Here is a 5,649-nt window from a genome sequence, read left to right on the forward strand (position 1 = left end):
CCCTGTAGTAGTATCCCCAGTAGTTGTGCCCCAGTAGATTTGCCCCTAGTAGCTGTTCCACACGTAGCAGTGCCCTCTGTAGTAGTGCCCCCAGTATGTGACCCCTGTAGTTGTGCCCCTAGTAGTTGTGTCCCCTGTAGTAGCGCCGCTTGCAAACAAGAAAAAAACAAAAAAACAATACTTACCAGCCCGGCTCCTGCTTCCGCTGCCGCTGATGCTGCTGTCTCCGGCCGCCGGCTCCTCCCTATGGGAGAGACGCCATGACGTCTCTCCCATAGCAGCGCCGCACTGACACTAGGGGTCAATTATGACCTCTAGCGTCAGCCAGCGATGCCGGCTGCAGCGGGCGCCCACACAGCCCATGGTGCCTGTTGCAGCCGGGGAGATGGGGATCAGGAGTAGCAGCTCTTGCCACGATGGCGGCGGCGCCCTCGGGGTAGCGGCGCCCCATGCAAAAAGCCTGCTTGCCCGTAGCAAGAGCCGCTACTGACGGCAGTATCACTGGACTGGACTTATACGCCAGTACCACTGGAATTATATGGCAGGATCACTTGTCTTATACGCCAGTACCACTGGAATTATACGGCAGTATCACTAGATTTATACGGCAGTACCGCTGGACATAGGGGGTAATTCCAAGTTGATTGCAGCAGGAATTTTGTTAGCAGTTGGGCAAAACCATGTGCACTGCAGGGGAGGCAGATTTAACATGTGCAGAGAGTTAGATTTGGGTGTGGTGTGTTCAATCTGCAATCTAATTTGCAGTGTAAAAATAAAGCAGACAGTATTTACCCTGCACAGAAAAAAAATAACCCACCCAAATCTAACTCTCTCTGCACATGTTATATCTGCCTCCCCTGCAGTGCACATGGTTTTGCCCAACTGCTAACAAAATTCCTGCTGCGATCAACTTGGAATTACCCCCATATACGGCAGTATCACTGGACATATATGACAGTACCACTGGACATATACAGCAGCACAGGGACACCACCACTGCACTGATGCAGGACAACACAACACCACTGCAATGGAATGGACTTATACAGCAGCAGTGGACATATGGCAGCAGAGGACACCACCACTGTGACTGGACTGATGCAGCACAACACACCACCACTGGACTGATGCAGCACAACACAGCACCACTGGACTGGACTTATACAGCAGCACTGGACATATAGCAGCAGAGGATACCACCACTGTGACTGGACTGATGCAGCACAACACACCACCACTGGACTGATGCAGCACAACACAGCACCACTGGACTGGACTACACAGCAGCACTGGACATATGGCAGCAGAGGACACCACCACTGTGACTGGACTGATGCAGTACAAGACACCACCACTGGACTGATGCAGCACAACACAGCACCACTGGACTGGGCTTATACAGCAGCACTGGATACATGGCAGCAGATGACACAACCACTGTGACTGGACTGATGCAGCACAAGACACTACCACTGAGGACACTGAGATACGTCCTGTCTCTACACTCTCCAATGCCGGAGTGAAAATGGCAGGGACGCGTGGCTCCTTATATGGAATCCAAACCCCGCGAGAATCCGACAGCGGGATGGTGAAGTTTTGCCTCGTTCTGGTTTCCGAGACAGGCGGGAAAACTCAAGCCTGACTCGGATCTGGGCTCGTGACGTGAAGTCCGGGGGGGTTTCGGACTTCACGTCACGAGCTTGCGTCACATCTGAGAACCGAACCCGCTTATCTCAATTAAAAAGGGCACCTTTTAGTTGGAATCATTGGTGCAGCTTTAGGTCATACAAATCTTCAGGTTTATGGGCATATTTATCATAATCTGCATCACAATCCGATAAATTCACCCAGATCTGCAATGCGATATTTGAATACATCACTTACCACATTTCTCAGGCTATTTTTCGTGAAAAAAATGTGAACGTGTGACCGGAGCAATCAGCTGACCAGCTGCCCTCCCCAGATCACCAATCACCGGTCCCTGGATGCAGATAAGTGCGTTTAAAAAAAAATTATAATAAGTAAATAAATGCATAAATATATATATGTGTGTGTGTATATATGTCTGGTATGCATATGACTTATAAAGATTCATACTGAAAGATTAGTCACGGTTATAGCACTGAAGGCGCAGAGGTTTTACCCCTAACGAACATATAGATAGATAGATAGATAGATAGATAGATAGATAGATAGATAGATAGATAGATAGATAGAAAATACAATAAGCAGCGGCACTCCAAGCAATAAAAAGAGGCTTTCTCAGGCAGTAAATATGTCAACGTTTCAATGCCTTTACACAACGCATGGCATTTTCATCAGGACCAACAAAACAATCTCTTCTTTTAACAAGACAGACACCCAGTGATCGTGTGTGGCGCTCCTGGGGCGGGACCACACACCCGGCCGGAGGTGCCAGTGTAGTGACGTCATCACGCCGGTCACACGCAGTGACGTCATCACGCCGGTCAATGTATAATCCATCACCATGACAACATGATTCTACATTGCAATGACTTACAGCAGCTTTACAGAAACAGTGTAGCACATATAATAAATGCAATACAGCGGTTTCACTCACAGTATATTGCATTTATTATATGTGCTACACTGTTTCTGTAATGATGTAATGTTCCCACCCCAGGACTGCCGCACACGATCACTGGGTGTGTGTTCTGTTAAAAGGTGAGATTGTTTAGTTGTTTTGTTGGTCCTGATGAAAATGCCATGAGTAAAGGCACTGAAATGTTGACATATTTAATGCCTGATAAAGCCTCTTTTTATTGCTTGGAGTGCCGCTGCTTCTTGAATATTATGCTACTATACACTGCGGGCAACCAGGTAAATATATTCACAACGGGAGTGCCGGGCCACTGGGCATTTATATATATATATATATATATATATATTGGTAGATGCTCAATTAGCTTAGTGATATCATTCAGGTGCTCGAAAGGGAGGGGTATTTCTAAGCAAGAAAAAAAGGCATTGGTTTCCCCCAGCACCCTGAATGATAACCATAACCAGATATAAATTCCACATAATAATAGAATTCAGAGATCTTCGTTACACATATTTGCGCAAATGTGTGAATAAGCCCCAAAGCCGCATCAAGGCGTCTCTGTATATTATTATATATATATATATATATATATAGAGAGTGGGGGGGATAAGGGTACCGGCGACTTGTGTTGTTTAAAACATGATCGTTAAAACTTAAAATTTTTGAGCCAAAAAATATATACTATTACAAACAAGTTTTTTAATAATATATAAAAGTGGAATAAAACATAAAAAGTTTCACAAACACTGGTAAAAGCATAAAGGTCTTTGTAAAAGGTAAGGAATTCTGACTTAACTTTAAGATAGGCAAGGGGGTCACTGCAGGGAACCCAACGCGTTTCGTCACACCAGACTTCTTCAAAGGGTAGGGACAGAGTGAGATAACATGCCTATTTATACCCCTGGTATGCTACCTCAGGGGTTGTGATGTCACAATTGATCATGTGACTCGTTAAAAACATTTAATCTACAAGCAATCAAGGACTCTACATAGAACGTGGCCTCAGGCAATAGGGATCACTATAAGTGCATATACATGAAAAACGGATGTTTCATAAAGCTCAAAACAATGTTTAAAGGTTCAAAACTGTAAATATGTAGTGAAGTGCGGCATTTCCGCCACACTTCCGGCGACGGAGGTAGCGGGTCACGTGTCTCCGGATACTTCCGCCCCACTTCCGGTTCGCTAGTGCGCATGCGTCGACGGCGCTCCTCGCGCACTGCGCATGCGTCTGTGGCGTCTCCTAGGGATCAGGAGTCAGTTCTCAGGTCTTTGCGTAGTGAAGGTCCTCCCCAATAAGTACTGTGATGGCCATATTGTTGTGGGGAAAGCTCCATACAGTACATAGAGATGCGGTGGCCATCTTGACGGAGTTTTAGGAGACATGGTATGCCGGTATCCATGGAAACCGATCCATATAGATAAATACAAGAAAGGTGTATGGTAAAAGACATGTATACCAATTTTTCACAGATAAACATGATGGAGACTATTAAATGATTAAGGGGATAAGAACCTAGTGGCTCATATATAATAAATCACATATAATAGAGATTATGCTAATTATACTGACATATATGTTAATTATGTGCCTAAAAGTGACATCGCTCATCATGCTCAATATAACGGTGGTTGGTGACCTTGCAGGTGACAGTGTTTATGAGATTAACAAAAAGGAGTTGTAATGTAACACCTGCAATAAGCATTGCGAGAGGAAACCAGGCGAACATGTATATGAATAATATTGGAAAAGGGTGATATTAAATACATACAAAGAGAATATTATTAAACATTAAGGGTGATATTAAGAACCAGGCGATAATGTATATGAATAATACTAGAAAAGTGTGATATTTAATATACAGGTTGAGTATCCCTTATCCAGAATGCTTGGGACCAGAGGTATTTTGGATATGGGATTTTTCCGTATTTTGGAATAATTGCATACCATAATGAGATATCATGGTGATGGGACCTAAATCTAAGCACAGAATGCATTTATGTTACATATACACCTTATACACACAGCCTGAAGATCATTTTAGCCAATAGTTTTTATAACTTTGTGCATTAAACAAAGTGTGTGTACATTCACACAATTCATTTATGTTTCATATACACCTTATACACACAGCCTGAGGGTCATTTAATACAATATTTTTAATAACTTTGTGCATTAAACAGTTTGTGTACATTGAGCCATCAAAAAACAAAGATTTCACTATCTCAGTCTCACTCAAAAAAGTCCGTATTTCAGAATATTCCGTATTTCGGAATATTTGGATATGGGATACTCAACCTGTACATACAAAGAGAACCCTCTGTACTCGACAGTTATATGGTGGGTCGTATATAATGTAAACCTATTCGTACCCAGTGATATCAGATCGGTCACTAGTTGGCTTGACGTCATTTTGTCAGTCCTTACAGTACCTGATCTTCCCAGGCAGTCCCCCTCCCTGGTACTGATCAGGCCCAAAACACTGCTTAGCTTCCAAGATCGGACGAGATTGGGCGTGCCAGTGTGGTTTGACTGTACACGAAAGTAGACATCGTAACACCAGGAATCCGATCGCACAAATAGCACTCGAGTCTCAGTGATTCATTACTTTATTACAGTGTGAGACAGATAGAGAAATAGAGAAAAAAAAAAGAGAAAAAAATTAAAAGAGTGTGCAAGAGCAGGTTGTGGCGAAATAAGGAAAACCAGGAATATTGGAAGATACAGCACCTCATAAAAAAGGTGCGATCTCATATCCTTCATTCAGACCCGTGGGTTGTAAGGTCTGCAGCTGGAATATCCAGTACATCTCCCTTCTCGAGAGTTTGTTCGCAAGGTCACCACCTCTCTCTCCCAGACACACATGTTCAATTGCCTTGAACGTAAAATACCCAGGATTAGAGTTGTGTTGTGATGTAAAATGTCTGGACACAGTATGGCTCTCCACCTTAATTCTTAATGTTCCTTATGTGCTCCTGGATCCTCATTTTTAACGGTCTCTTGGTCTTACACACGTGCTTCTTTTTGCAGGTGCATTCCAGTAGGTAGATTACGGACATAGTGTTACAGTTCATTAATTCTTTAA

General features: G+C 43.5%; 1 pseudogene; it reads right to left on the minus strand.

Annotated features, from left to right (window-relative positions):
* Positions 1-4,984: 4,984 nt before the first annotated feature.
* On the minus strand, positions 4,985-5,104 carry LOC134930347 (5S ribosomal RNA; annotated as a pseudogene).
* Positions 5,105-5,649: the final 545 nt, after the last annotated feature.

This window comes from Pseudophryne corroboree, chromosome 5, assembly GCF_028390025.1.
Source record: "Pseudophryne corroboree isolate aPseCor3 chromosome 5, aPseCor3.hap2, whole genome shotgun sequence".
Lineage (NCBI taxonomy): Eukaryota > Metazoa > Chordata > Amphibia > Anura > Myobatrachidae > Pseudophryne > Pseudophryne corroboree.